A 16,769-nucleotide genomic window follows, 5' to 3' on the forward strand; every position below is an offset into this window, starting at 1 on the left:
TACCTGCTCGATTTAAGCAATACAGCCCAGGGTTCACAAACTTTTGCACATACAAAAGTTGGCAAATCATTTGTTTTATCTGTTTTAACAATTGATTACCGGAAAAGAAAAGTGTTGAATTGATAAACAAACATCTGTTATTTAATATAAAAAATACTGGTATTGATAAAAAATTAATGGTTAAAATAAATTAAATTCCATAAGGCTCAAGGGGTTCACAAACTTTCAAGCAGCACTGTGTACAGCATGGCCAACGGCCGAAATGCCGGCATTTTCCCGGCTTTCACTGGCTGTGTAAAAGGGGCTAGTGTCTGACTTCCACCTTTTAAATCCAAAGCACATCAGCCCCTATAGCAGGGGTGGCCAACCAGTCAGAGACAAAGAGCCACATTTTTTACTGTGTTACTGCAAAGAGCCACATCGTACACACGGGTACACACAGTGGCGATTCCAGGAAATTTTGACTGGGGGTGGCCAAGGTGGGCCACAGAGTTAGAGTGGAGTGGCCATAGCACCCCTGAATGAATAGCATGTGATATGCTGTACAACCAATTCAAAGATGATTTATAATCCCAAATGCCCAAATCATGTTAGTATCCATTGTAATGTTTGTCAGAAAACTAAACCCCTGGAGGGGGGTCTGGGGGCATCCCCCCCCAGAAGATTTTTTTGTGTTTTTAACACGTAATCTAAGCATTCTGGTGCATTCTGGCGAAGATAATAAAGGAAAAAGTCAATATTTATTTCAGCTCAGATGAATAGTAAAATTAGCAAGACAGCATAACTTGCTAGCAGCCAGATGCCTAACAACTGCACAGAGGGACGGATGACCACTAGCTTTTGACCAAATATCTTGCTAAAAAAATAAACCTTTATTTATGAAAGTCTGCCCTTGCTAAGAACATGTTACACTCGCTAACTACAAACTTTAATTTTTTTATTCAGATTTCAAAAATCTGCTGGGACACGTGTCTATACACATGCATGGGTGGCACGCATGTCACAAGCACACTTATGCTGTTTTCAAGACATTTGCTGACCAGAGACCAGTTCTAGTGGCCACAGCCCTACCATTAATTTAGTAATTGAAAATTGCAAACTGATCTCATATCAGTGGATTGGAGTGTTTGTGTGATGAACTTGGCAACTACCTATCAAAAAAAGTTAAGAAAGAAAAAAAAATACATATCATCTCTGAACTAGGATACATATCAGGAAAAAAATGTAATTAAAAAAATAAAATGAAAATAAAAAATAACATTTGAACTGGGGGGGGGGGGGCACTGGGGTGGCCAGTAAGATTTCAGGGGGGGGGGGGGGGGCGTTTTTATTTTCGCGGGGAGCTTGCACATGCATGCACAAGCATTATTTATTAAAAAAAAAAAAAAAAAAAAAAAAAAAAAAAAAAATAGGGGGCTCCACACTAGGACTTGAAACGGGCCCCCAGATCGTTAAGGCCGCCCCTGTGATAATGACAGGACTGGACTCCTACAGTACTAAATACGACAGGCCAGTCATTTTCAACAATGAACATTGTGTGCACTGCCTCACACACAAACTCTCAGTTCAACCAAGTCCACAAACAAAAATATAACAATTTAAAATAGCGTTTTTCTCTTACTATGCATGTTGCTTTGTGGGACTTACTTTTAGCATGGAGAGAGCTGAAGTGGCGCCGAAGATTTGAAGCCTTGAAATGCGCAAATGACACCTGGCATATAAGGCAGAATGGCCTGCCATAACGTTCAACAAAAAATATGAACTCTCCCACTCTGTTTCGGAGCGAACTTGACACAAATAGTTTACTCACGGAAAACCTCCCTCCAAGCTGAGCGGGCAGTTTTATGTTGCGTCCGCAGTCCGCACCAAACGTTTGCGAACGTTATGTTGCGTCCTCAATTAAACATTTGCGAACAGGCATACACATAGGGCCTACACATTAATAAAATAATTAAATAATAGACAACATGTAAAACGAACGTAAGAGCCGCATGAAACGTTTGCGAACATGCACACACATAGGCCCACACAAAAAAAAGTATAAAAAATAAATAAATAAATAAATTATAATCACATAATTTGATATGAACTGAAGAGCCGCACGAAGCTGGGCAAAGAGCCACATGTGGCTCGCGAGCCGCGGGTTGGCCACCCCTGCCCTATAGCATCAGTCTAATTATCTTACATGTGTGATTTCAAAATGAAAAAAAATCATGACAGCAGCAAACTTTGATTTGACTGCTTCATGCATTCTCTAGAAGCTGCTGTCCTGGGGGGGCGTGAACCTGTCAGGGCAGCTTAGTGTCAGGGCAGGTGGGATGTGTGCGTGTGTGTTTGTGAGGCAGTGCTGCCAGCCATATAGCAGCATTCCTGTGGCTGCATAGCGTGCCATAGCAACTCCCACACAACTGAGGGCCGGTATGACCCAAGCCCGTCTGCGATGCACACATTTGGAGTGTTTTCCAGTGACGCATCAATTTAATCCTTTCAAATGAAATATGCCAGAAAGTTAGCACACAGCTATGGAACATATTTGGTTGTTACAGGTCTTTTTTTTTTGTTCATGTGAAAATAATGTTTATTTGGAAATCTGTCCTAGGCTTTCACAGCTTGTACCTTTTGTCTTTGATGCTGCTTTGCGTGAGTCCCTGTTTCCCCAAGTGGTTGGCGTCCTATAGAGTCACAATGGCTGGATTTATAAAATGCTGACCTCAAAGTGGCGCTTGAGGAGAAGTCAGGCAATCAACAAAGTCATTAGGAGCAAATTATCCAGGGAGTTGGCATGGCATGGCAATCCATCAGTTAGAGACATTTCAGCTAAAGTGGTGGACCGACAACTGTTGTTTCCATTAATAGGACCAATGGCGCTTGCATGATTGATCAAAAACTCTCTATTTTAACCCTCTGAGGTCTAAGGGAATTTTTTTATAAATCTTTACATCATACGGTTATAAATTCCCATTTTTAAAGGTGCAAGTTGATAAAGTGTTTTATATAAAAGATGTTCAGAACTCTCTTAGCTCTCTGTATTCTGAGATCCACTTTTGTTCTAGAGCCCTGTGTAAATATGCTGAAAATGTATGTGGGAATACTGAAAAATCTGGACATGTCATCTTACTCGTGCTTGTTTACTCTCCCGAGTGCACACACACACACACACACACACATACACAGCAGCTGATCTAATAAGAGAGAAATGCTTGGAGACACATGCACACATTTATTTACAGCAAATCGCCGCCTTTTGCGCAGTTGTGACCATGCACGAGCACACATCGCTTGCTAGTACATTAATTGTTCAGCAGTAATCATACAAAATAAAAGTTTTTTTATTATTATTATTTTTTTGGTTGGTCGGTCGGTAGTCAAGGCGGGGGCAGGTGTTGTTAAGGCGGCTGCATTAGCCATAAAGCGCTGGGGAAAACCATAGGTCCATAGGGGAAACACTGCCTTTTGGTAATAGGGGTGTCACCCTTGATAACAACTTCTTAATAGTGGTGAAGCAAGATTGCCATTTACCACGTTGCTAAAATGTGCTGTTTATTTCCTGGGCCGTGTCTGAACTGCCATACTAACGTCCTACTCATACTCATTTTGACTTCAATTTGAGTATGTGACGGTTGGGTATGCGAGTTTGGGTATGTGAGAAATTCCCGGATGAGTACTAACTTCCGGGAAGATTTTGGGTATGAATCGATCGTATAGAGACAGTGCATGAAATAGGCCACGCCCATCGTGGGGGAAAACATTGAACAGCGTTCCATTCACTTTGTATTGAAGGAGACCTGTCTTCTGCAAACACACGTAATTAAAACTTAATCAAACATCCATTTAACAAAAAAAACTTTACTTTCTTGAAAGCCACGACTCTTGTCTGTCCATACGAGCTGTTTTTGTGAAAAATAATTGAGTAATTTTCAATATTGAGGTGTTTTTGTCCGGTCGGACCCATCGTGGGGGAAACCGTTGAACACCGTTACATTCACTTTGTATTGAAGGAGACCCGTCTTCTGCAAACAAACTTAATTAAAACTTATTCAAACATCCATTTTACAAAAAACGTTACTTTCTTTAAAGCCACGACTCTTGTCTGTCCATACGAGCTGTTTTGTGAAAAATAATTGAGTAATTTTCAATATTTAGGTGTTTTTTCCCGTCCGTGAGGGTTAGCCGACAGCAGAAGGCTAACATTAGCCTAGCATACAGCATACATTAGTTAAGAGTTTTGTCTCGATATTGAAAATTACTCAATACTTTTTCACAAAAACAGCTCGTATAGACAGACAAGAGTCGTGGCTTTAAAGAAAGTAACGTGTATTTGTGAAAGGCATGTCGTATTACGTTTTTATATTAAGTTTGTTTGCCGAATACGGGTGTCATTCAATATAAAGTGGATGGAGCGCTGTGTATTGTTTTCCCCCACGATGGGCGTGGCCTCAGATTATGACGCGTTATGCACTGTCTCTATACTTTTCCTACTCAACCGCCCCACAATGCACTGGGTCAATTCTACCCGCCCAGGAAAATGAAATATTTTCGAGCAAGTTGCTAGGCAACAACATTGTTTGGGGTTCCGCGATCTGACAACTGTACGTGCAGTCATTCATAAACTCTTACAATAGATAAGAGATGAAGATAAATACCTAACAACATTAGAGTCACTAAGTGAAATGAGTGTTGTGAGTCTGATAGTGGAGAGAGATCAGAACAGATCGCTGTTCCACACACCGCGGCTCGTCCAGCTCAACTCACAGACAGCTGAGTGCTGATGAGCCGGACAGAGAGCGTCGGAGGGATCCTCCGCCTCAAAACATCATTATTATAAAACAAGAGGTCTAAAACACAGATGATGAACACAGGACTGTAAAAATCTAGTTCAATATCTAACCTGTAGAGGGCGGTTATAAGCTTAACAGTGTCTAAACTGCCTGAATCTTATAAGAAGAAGAAGAAATTCTTCATTGCTTGAGTATACTTCAACTGAGAACGTTTTAGACGCAGCTCGCATACACAATCGATCTTTGAGTAGAGAGTATGCAGTATATAGATGGTGAGTATGTAGGATGTAGGACGCTAGTATGGCAGTTCAGACACGGCCCTGGGCTCTTGTTATGTCAGTGCCCTCTGCTGGACAAGTGTGGAATTCATTCCTTGTTTAATTTGGCTGCCCCCTAGCGCCTGGAGTGAGCATTTTAGTTATTTCTTAAAAAATGCATAACTCCTCACAGGAATGGGCTAGAGACTTAGGTTGCGTTCCGAATCTCATACTTTCTACTATATAGTATGTAGAAAAAAGATTTAGGATGTCCCGATTCTTGTGGCCAGATTTAGGATGGTTAGAAGTACCCGGATGTCCTACTTCATGCGGCCAAGATTGTTAGTGTTGAAAAGTGCATCCTATTTGGGCGATTCTGACCCACAATCCAGTGCGCACGTGAAGTGACGTAACATCGACGAAGCCTCCATATGAAAACAAACAGGGATGCGACGGATATGAAAGCAAGAGGCAAGATCAAGGCGCAATGTTATGATGAAATAAGAGAGAAAAGTATGTCCCAATAGTATGCCTACTGCATCCTAACTAGATTCTTTTTATCGTCGGATGTAGTATGTAGAATAGAAAAAAGAAAGAGTATGCGATTCGGAACGCAACCTTACTTTTTTTTTTACATACTCAGAGATCGATGCTCTACAAGTTGCGGGCCGGATGGGCCTTATGTTTGACACCCCTGGTTTAAAGGGTAGCGGGATGACCTCCCTCCCAAACACATGCAGTTATGTGAACCCCCTTGGAGGCCTTGAGAAGCGGAAAGCAACAGAGGTTCCCTCGAGATTATTGTGATAGCACAGCGTTGCCAAAAGGGCAGATTTGACCTTAAACCGTGGATGATTTGTGTCTGCTGCATATCATCTTGAAAGCGGTTCTTCAGAGACTCATCAAGTGCTTGTTGTGGGTGAGAATATACAGTCACAATGTTCTCATCACTTCCACGTGGATTGCACTGAATTTGTCAGCAGGGACCATTTGTTTTTCAGTGCATTGACTGCTACTGCTTCCGGTGAAATATAATCTTGGCCCACGTGTGAATGGATGCATGGTTAACAACTCACAATTACACTGTGTTTGTGTGTATACGTCGCATATATAGCAGCACGCGATTGTCAGCAGCAACACCTTCAGGGTATCGGGTAATGTATGCAAATATGCAGGCACTCCCATAAGCCAGGGCATGTATTTTTAATTAGCATTTGTCAGCTTGAAGGCTGCACGTATTTGCCTCAGTGTGTGTCTATGTGTGTGTTAGGTAAGCTGTCTTGTGATTTCATGTCAGCCTGCCAGTGCACATCAGGGACACTCCCAGCTGTCCTTGCATGGCAGGACACCTCTTAATCAAAGATTCATTGAATACATTGGTTAGGGCACACAAGTCTATTTTGACATGTTTTGCTAATTCTACTACACACTCTTATTAACCCCTCCATATGGTCAGATACACAGGAACATTCTGTGTCCGGTCCAAAACGTCTTAGAAGACATCTTACATTATATCCATGCATTATGTAGCATCTTGTGCAATACAAACCTGTGGAATGTTTCATAACATATTTAGAGTTGTATAGATAATTGATGGCAAATACAAATCCCCTTTTCTCACCAATAAGCAAACTCACCGGGGAGGGGGAGCAGTTGATTTCTCATTTTACCATACAGATGAATCTTTTTACTTCACGTTTTTTTTCCATAAGCAGTGTTGGAGAGGTAACAAAGCACAATTAGTCAAATACTGTATTAAAGTCCATTAAAGTTCACCACTATATTTCAGGCAAACGTCGTTATGTTCCGCTCCACCGTCGCTTCGTAGATTAAGATTATTAAACCAAAATATAGTTCAAGAATAAAAATCTTAAATGATGATCTACTATTAGCGCTGTAATCCTACAAATTGAAAGTGAGTCGGAGTTCAGACTTACTTATAGAATTCAAACCATGTAAAATAAACGCAAATGCAAAATTGACACCCTCTTACACCTTCGTTTTTATTTAGCACACATTTGTGCTGGTGACCTCGGGCCCGGAATAGAAGCTTTACCAATTGAAATCCCCAGAGTAGCTGGTAAGATCCGGCCAAAAAGTTTCTGGGGCTTCTTCACGAATTAAGTAGAGAGCAGTCAGGCATTGTCTGCTCTAATATGACACTGAGCTTGTAATCACTGTTCTTCTTTCAGTGTTGGCCTTGGCTGATGACACCATTATGTGCTCCGGGGCCAGAGGCAGCCAACATATTGATCTATCAGTTGGGTGGTCAATGCTGCCTCAGTCCGCTAATGATAGGTAGTGTGTGTGTGTGTGTGTGTGTGTGTGGGGTGATGGAGCGCATATACGTATAGATAATATAGATTAAGCATATCAACTTCCCCCCCAGGGAGATGCTGGGTGACATTTTTAGCTGTGTGTCATCTCCCTCGTCTCTTTTGGCTCTCTCTGTTAAGTGTCGGTGTGTGCTGCCGGAATTTAAATTTTTGCATCTACAAGGCTGGCGGACTTACTAACATTACTGTAAGGGAATATCTGAAGAGCTTTTCCCATGCAAGATAGCCACTGAAAAAAACATATGACATCTACTCTGAGAGCCCTTCTGGCGTGAAGATAAGTTATTTTTTTGTAAAAAAAATTGAAAATATTAAAGGTCACATATTATGCTAAATGCACTTTTTAAATGTGTTCTAACATATCCATGGGTCCACGGTGTGCCTAGAGACTGCCAAAATATTTAAAAAAATAACAATCTTTCCTTTTCTCACTCTCCCCCTTTCTGAAACCCCCACCCCTCCCCCCCAATATACTCGAGTCAGAATTCTCGCCGACTATTACGTCACAGTCGGCACAGCCACATCCCCATATTTTCTTTATATGTCCATGCTTCCCCCACATTAGTAACCAGAAACGTCCACCGTATGATAACCCCACCCCCCTCCCCCATTTCTTATTGGTCCACGGCCCCGAGATCCGATGGAAAATTTTCCAAGCGACAGCCATGTTGCTTTCCCCGCTAAGCGACAAGATGCCCATAGTACAGCCTGAATGTTACATACACCAACACAGAATACTTTTGCTCATACTCCACTAATTTATCTTAACCACAGCGGTCTATTAATGCCTCGTTTTTAATAACACAACGGATAGGAAGCTACTTGTGCTTTTTTTTAAACGGTGAAACTAAAATAATTGTTTTTATTGGTATTTTTGACTGCCTGGTGTATAGCTATTAGCTTTGGGACAAGCATCCAGCTTTTGCTCATAACACGCTGTTTATATTCCCCACAGCAGTCTGACAAAGCCTCGTTTTTAGCAAGACAAAGCATAGGAAGGTAATAGAGTCGAAGTCTAGCTTTGAAGCTCATCTTTTCACTGATTTGTGATATTTTTAGCCGTTAGCTTCTGAGCTAGCTTCGGGAAAAGCATTGATATTTTGCCCATAACAAGCTCTTTATATTCTCCAAAGCAGTCTGAAAATGCCTCGTTTTTAGCCAGACAAAGCATAGGAAGGTAATACAGTTTAAGTCTAACTTTGAAGCTCATTCTTTCACTGATTTTTGTGATATTTTTAGCCGTTAGCTTCCGTGCTAACATTCAGTACAGGCACTGTGGACAGGCTACTACTACAGGCTATGGACCCGTCGCTTCCAAAGAGGGGCGGGGGAAGCTCATAGATTGTATATTTACGAGGGGAGCTGCAGCTCGGTTTCAAAAATAGGTCATCGTGAGATTAGCTGAACATCAGGGTATATAGGCATAATACAATAAATTATCTGAACGGTTTTTTCAGCAAACAACTAAAGAAAAACGTATTAGGGACCTCTAAGACCATATAATATTGACAGAAAAGTGTATAATATGTGAGCTTTAAGGTTTATATTTTTAATATGAGTTTCAGGGTAGCTTAGGTCAAATTTGATACCGTGAGAACCCTTGATTTTTCTATTCACGGTTTATTTGACAAGAAATGTTTGAATTGTTTCTTATTTAATGAAGTATCCTTGAAAACAACAGGCATTTTAAGTACATCTCCATGGAGACACATCCCTTCATTTTCCTCAGGCATACAGACGGAATTGGTTGAAGACACTCTCCATGGGGTGAATTGAACTGTCACTTCACGGGATAAAAGGAAGTGTGTGTGTGTGTGTGTGTGTGTGTGTGTGTGTGTGTGCACACACAAATAAGTGTCAGTAGAAAAGATATAAGATATTTTCACACCTGATTCAAAGACCCCATCCTTCCCCAATAGAATATTCACTGTAGGATTGGCTGTCTTGTAACCCCGATCTTGCATAGAATGTTCTCCCACTCAACCGAAGCGAACAAACTCCCACCTACACTGTATAACGCAAACATTTCTCTCTTGTTAAAACAAGACAGGGATGAAACTAACCCGTCCTCATATCGACCAATTTCTATGCTTAACTTGGATTTTAAAATTTTCACAAATTCTGGCAAATAGACTAAACAAATTTATAGAATCCATTATTCACACAGACCAGACCGGGTTTATCCCCAATAGGTTTGAATTTTTTAATGTTAGGAGAGTCCTAAATATTATGTATAACAAATTTGACAGCTCTTCCAAACAAGCTGTTTTGTGTCTGGACGCGGAAAACGCTTTCGACCAGGTTGAGTGGGGGTACTTGTCTAAAATAATGTTGTTGTCTAGATCTCCTGCAGTTCTGATGAATGTGAATGTTAATGCCCAGTTATGTGTGTGAACTCCTGGTGTGTTTGATGGAGATGGGATGTTATGGTGGGAGTTTTTTCTTTAAGGCATGCTGCATTTGACTTGAAATGTTTGTAATTTGTGTACGGTCTGTCCCCTGCCTCCTTCTCCTTTCGAGTGTTACAGAAAAGAGATTGAGTGGTCGAAGCCACGCAGAGACAGATGATCAATCTACAAGCTATTCCCCTAGATTTAATTTTTTTTTCAAAAAGGCAAATTGAATGTCATCTACATTCATGTGGATTTTGATTGGTTTTCCTGGTATAGTAAAGGCCCGGCGCTTGCTAGAAAATGTAATGCTGAGATGATGTCTCCGCTGTGTTCTCATCTTATTCCCTTTTCTGCTCCGTGTTATTGCTGTGCACGCCTTTAAAATGTTATAACTGATGATCATTATTGTCAGTCAATAATGGGACCCTGAGGTAAAAACAAATAATTGTGCCTGTCATACTGACTTACTGTAAGATTAAAGTGTCTAAACCAGGGCTGTACAGTGCGACAGTTTTGATCGCATTTGCTACTGGAATTAATCACGTGCGATGATGAATACAAGTCCACTCGCACTAGTGCTAATGAGCAGATGCACAACACTGCTTAGAGGGCTCTTCAATAACTATCTCCAAATGCGGGTAAATGTAGTCTTTGGCTGGTGAAAGATGTGCGCTCTGGATCTGTGCTTGTGCGGCGATATAACCGGAAGGAGACGGCTCTTTACATTACCGCAGTTAAGTTAGCGCGTGTGCAAGCAGAACATTTCCTGTGCGCCTTCACATTAAAAGCCTGTTACTAGCCAAACATGAGTTGACTTTTATTCTGAAGCCGGTAAAACAGGAAGTTAGCGCTTCAGCTTGCAGTGCTCTAGCTACAAAGGCAACTCATTCAGCTGCAGAGAGTTTGAAATAAGCCACTGAAGAACTACTCTCAGCACATTCACAACAACCAATTTAATTTATCCTAAATTTTACCAATATGTATACTTATTCATTTAACAAGCTATGTTTAATGTTTTAAAGTTTGGTTTTAATTAACAGAAGGACATTTTCTATTTTTGTTATTATTATTAATATAATAATTATATATACAAAAAAATATATAGATACAGATATTATTTTTATATTCTTATGGGGAGAAATAATTCTGAATCAGCAAAAAATTGCAATTGGCAGGTTAGATTCTTTTGTCTAAATTGCAATCAGTGCAACCCTATTAATTTTTCTACAATTATTACTGCACACACTAGGATATAATATTAATTGTGAATCTCAAATTAGACCAAGATGACAGCCTCAAAGGTAATTAGAGCGAAATGCAAGGGTTAAAGGGTTAGTTCAGGATTTTGGACCTAGGGCCTGATTCCCAAGTTAGCCTGAGTGTTATTTATCATTGGAGACAGTTTTCAACACATTTCATTCAGTCCTTCGAGTTGCAGAGTTGGCTCGTGCTAGGCTAGCGCACGGGATTGGGGTCAAGCAGAGCTGCTACTAAAACAGTCTTACCCACTCCACAGTACACCCGAGGCTAATCAATTATAACGCTAGACTATCGATGTAAATGTCTGTGTTGATAGAATAATGTTAGAAATAAAAACAACCTCGCATTGCATGAATTGTCGCATTTTGAGGGACTACTTTCTCAGCAGAAGCGGAATTTTACTTTGCTATGTAACCGAATCACTACAGCAGAAAGTAAACAGAGCAGCATGGGACAGAAACTGAAACGAACGACTAGGCAACATGGTGCGTCAGTGTGCATCCAGGAATTGTACAAATAAACCCTACAGATGGACACCACAAAGTTTCCACAAATGTCCAGTGCAAGATCCAGAAAGGACGCAACTGTGGCTTGTTGCTGCTGGCTTGGACATCAGTACACCGGCGGAAACTGTTCGCGAACGGTGTATTTGTAGCGATAATTTCAGACCGGACGACTTCGAGAAAATAACAATAAGAAATCCCTGAAAACGAATGCGGTGCCATATCCGTCTTTTCAGATGCACCAACAGGCACTGATGAACAGGTAATAACTTTTGGTAGGCTACTCTAGCTAATAGCTTGCCCCTTTCAAAATGTTAGCCTACTGATAGATTGATGATGACATGCATTTTGGAGAGTGACAACGTTAGCTAATGGTATAGCTACAGGTACCTGGCTGGGCTAATTGCAAACTCCCGTTGTTCTGTTCCGGTCCTCTACAGCAGCTCCAGCGGGGGCTGTCCGTCTCTAAAGACGCTCTTTCTCTTTCTGCCCTTTGAGCATCCATCTCTCCCAGTTCTTCATCAGTGTATTCCGGCTCGTACAGGTACGGTTTGGCGGATACAACAAATTCCTCATAATCATCTTCAAAAGCAGACGCATCGCTAAGTCCTCCAAACGTGGCCATATCTTGTTTATTGAATAGGCTAATAAAATTCCTTCCTGCACTGTAGGCTACTCTGCGTCTGTAGCAATGACAGCGGCAGGTGAAATACCTAGATCCGGTAACCTAGGTATCAGTCCGCCGCTGCCGCATATAAACACTGCTGCTGAGACACACCGAGTCTCTCAAAATGCAATATGCAAGGTTGGTTTTATTTCTAAAATTATTCTATCAACACAGACATTTACATCTGTAGTCTAGCGTTATAATTGATTAGCCTCGGGTGTACTGTGGAGTGGGTAAGACTGTTTTAGTAGCAGGCTAGGTTTGACCCCAATCCCGTGCGCTAGCCTAGCACGAGCCAACTCTGCAACTCGAAGGACTGAATGAAATGTGTTGAAAACTGTCTCCAATGATAAATAACACTCAGGCTAACTTGGGAATCAGGCCCTAGGTCCAAAATCCTGAACTAACCCTTTAAGGTTATGCAAGTTTTCGAACATACTTTCTGTGCTACCAAATTTATTTTTGTGCTACTGATTTTTTTGGCTTGCTAGCACCAGTGCTACCACCTAAAAAAATAAGCGTACAGCCCTGGTCTAAACCTATTACTCTTGATTTGCCAGGGTGATTTAATAAATGAACATGTAAAATGTCTTTGGAAAATTCAAAAAACATGAATCCAGGGTGGATGCAGTCTGGGGCCGTGTCTGAACTGCCATACTAGCGTCCTACATCCTACATACTCACCATCTACATACTGCATACTCTCTACTCAAAGATCGATTGTGTATGCGAGCTGCGTCGAAACGTTCTCAATTGAAGTATACTCAAGCAATGAAGAATTTCTTCTTCTTCTTATAAGATTCAGGCAGTTTAGACACTGTTAAGCTTATAACCGCCCTCTACAGGTTAGATATTGAACTAGATTTTTACAGTCCTGTGTTCATCATCTGTGTTTTAGACCTCTTGTTTTATAATAATTATGTTTTGAGGCGGAGGATCCCTCCGACGCTCTCTGTCCGGCTCATCAGCACTCAGCTGTCTGTGAGTTGAGCTGGACGAGCCGCGGTGTGTGGAACAGCGATCTGTTCTGATCTCTCTCCACTATCAGACTCACAACACTCATTTCACTTAGTGACTCTAATGTTGTTAATAATTTATCTTCATCTCTTATCTATTGTAAGAGTGTATGAATGACTGCACGTACAGTTGTCAGATCGCGGAACCCCAAACAATGTTGTTGCCTAGCAACTTGCTCGAAAATATTTCATTTTCCTGGGCGGGTAGAATTGACCCAGTGCATTGTGGGGCGGTTGAGTAGGAAAAGTATACAATCGATTCATACCCAAAATCTTCCCGGAAGTTAGTACTCATCCGGGTATTTCTCGCATACCCAAACTCGCATACCCAACCGTCACATACTCAAATTGAAGTCAAAATGAGTATGAGTAGGACGTTAGTATGGCAGTTCAGACACGGCCTGGGTGGAATATAAATATAATGCCTAAAACATAATAGCATGGTTTAACGATAACGCAATTCAACAGATCAGCGTTTTATCAGGTGAAATCTTGTATTGTGTCTGTCTGGGGGAGGGGGGTGGAGGGCTGCAAAAGTTACTTGCAGTCAAATGTCACTGATTCATGAAAAAAACTGTTTGGTTTGAGCCTGTTATTTTATTGTTCAAATGACGGCGCGTACCAACTGAATAGCAGCACAAACGCAAACAGTTAAATTTACCAAAAACTGTGATAATTGGTAGCCTGGAAATCCAGACCCATATCTAGAACGATAGAGGGGCGGCACCTACGCGTGCATTTCAAATACCACTGCACGCAATTGGATAGCATTACAACCAATCAGAGCAATGAACAAGGTGACGTTTAAGCCCCGTTCGTTTAGCGAACAGCGGGTTAAATTAAACTTTGGTCAGTCGGCAAAACACAGAACATTCCTCTTACTTGCTAATGAAAGATTTGAGTGCCGTCTTCCAAATCGTTAAGTGTCGAAGCAAACAACATATCCGAAGCCATCTTTGTTAGCCCCAGAGCACCATACATAGGGCTCTGGCCCGCCCATATCAGAAAGGACGATTTGATTGGTATCTCAGGATTTGTTGACATATTTAAGGCGAGACACCCCAGGTGAATAGGGGATTTTTTTTAACTTATAGATATGATCATGAAACTTTGCCAGTTGAGTACTGACATTAAGACAATTATTTTAATGTATTACACTTAATTGACCTACTTTAATGTTTTATTAAATATGGAAATGTGGTAATATTTAACCAATTATACATAAATGTGCGTCTTTTTTCAAGAAAAAAATGAAGATATTGGATAAAGCCAGAGTTAAAATATTTATTTCATTTTAACAACAAAGTAGTTTCCAAAGATTTTACACAACAGATTTTAGATTACAGGCTTTTTTCATTTAATAATTAAAAAAAATACTATGTACAGGTCTTAAAAATGCATTTTCGCCATGTTTTTAAGTATAAAATGAACAACATATTAACAAATCCTTGTGTAGCAACCTTTAGAATAGTGCTAAGAGTGATTATGGAAAGTTTAGTTGATGTAAGTGCTATAGAAATTAAGATAATTTTTTTATTAATTCTCATTTTGAGAAAACGGCCGTTAAAGATAAAAAGTGTGAATTCATACATACTGATTAATAATCACTGTTTATAGCAACAATAACTAATTTAATTACACCCCTCAATGCCCCATTACACTGCTTAACATACTTAAACTACAGTATACATGTTTGCTGGATTATATAAAGAAAACACACACAGGGGTCACAAGACATTCAAGGAACTGACGGGTACACTGGGATTTAAAATGACTGTGGATGCCTATTGAGCTGTATCTTTTTGTCACATGTTCTTATCTTTTAGTGATCCCAAATTAATCTGCCCCCCATAGGACGTTCTTTTGCCTCTTGCTGGTGCCTTTTGACCTTTTTGGCTGTATCACAGGACTTCCTCCTACGTTTGGCACATGCATTTGCAACAATCTTGTTTTTGAAATGCGCATCACATCCTCATCTCTTATTGCATTGACTGTGATGGCTGTGCTGTCAAGCCAGAGCCTCTCCATCACAGCTAACATTGAAGTGGCTCCCTCATTAAAAGTGGCAATTGCCATACTGGCTGCAGCCTCAACCCTACTTTTACCAACATATGCGGTTTTGGGGCATCGTGACCAAATTACTGAGTTGAGACACTCATTTACATTTTGTGTGCCTCCATGCTGCATCCTCTGCAGCAGACTGTCACTAGACATCCTATGGTAAACAGGGATGAGCTTCTGTCCTACCTCCCGTGTCAGGAAAGTCCCTAAATGATCTTTATGGGTGTCTGGTGTTTTCCCATTCTCCTCTGCTCTCCTGTACCAGCACCAGGTGGGTTTGCAGCGTGTGTAATGGAGTCTCATCTGTGGACATAGAGTGGAGGAGACCAGCCCATATGGCTGTTTTCATCTGCTCAAGTGAGCCCTGATTATTGAGCACTGCCCCTCTGTAATAATTTTGTAAACTTTTGCACTTTCAGGCAGTGAGTTTCCCCACTCCTTTCCCACCCAAATTTCCCTCAGCACTTAGTTTACAAAGTGCTGTTCCCATGCACTTGTGAGCATGATTAATACATTCCAGTTAAGTTATTTCATGATACGGGTTCAATGCAGCTACTGCTCTGTACGCTGTGCTGTCACCATCAGACAGCATTTCTGTGTAGCGCAGGTTGTGGCGTTGAATGGATCTAGCCCACATCCGCTTTGCTGCTTCCTGTTCCATCACTTTAATTGAGCCGTTGAAATTCTTTGCACAATCGTCATGGGATATTTTCCAGCCACTGTACTCCTGCTCTGTCATTTTATCCTCTCGCCTCTCACTTTCCTTCAACATGCACGCATGACAATAAGATGACACAACTTCAAAGTCTATCACCAGCCCTGTGATGATGTCAATGCACACACCAATTCCATAGTTAGAGGTAGGGTTGCAAAGGGGTAGAAAGTTAACTTTCCACGGGAACTTTCGCTCAGGAATTTTGGGAATATTCAAAATTGGGAATTATAGGAATTAACTAAATGGCGGTCATTTAAATTTTTTTTTTTTTCATATCCGAACATAAATCTAAACATATAAATACTATATTTTGTCATAGGCAGACAGACATCCATGCAAACTAATACAATTAAAAAACATTACATACGAACAGATTTATTTGTAACTTTATCAAGTTTTGATTATTTTATGAACAATCAATAATGTCACTGAAAACTACGGAGCCCCTCTGGTGACATCTGGGGGGGGGATTAGTTTGCATAATCTGTGGCAATAATAAATTGTGGGAACGAGATAATTAATTTGTGGCCACAGTTTAATAATTTGTGGGAACGAGATACTTATGTTGTGGCCACGAATTAACAATTATAAAAAGAGTGTGTGCTGTGTTGTCTATCGTTGCAGCAGGGGTTACCGTTAGACCATGTCGGCTATGGACAAGATAGAAGAAATATCGTTCTATTTTAACCTCGGAATGAGTTACAATGACATTTAATGCCATTTTATTTCATGACTAAACAATATGCTGATCTGACATAAAACTGCGCTGAAAAAAAGCATGAA

This window comes from Ammodytes marinus (assembly GCF_949987685.1).
Source record: "Ammodytes marinus genome assembly, chromosome: 2".
Lineage (NCBI taxonomy): Eukaryota > Metazoa > Chordata > Actinopteri > Uranoscopiformes > Ammodytidae > Ammodytes > Ammodytes marinus.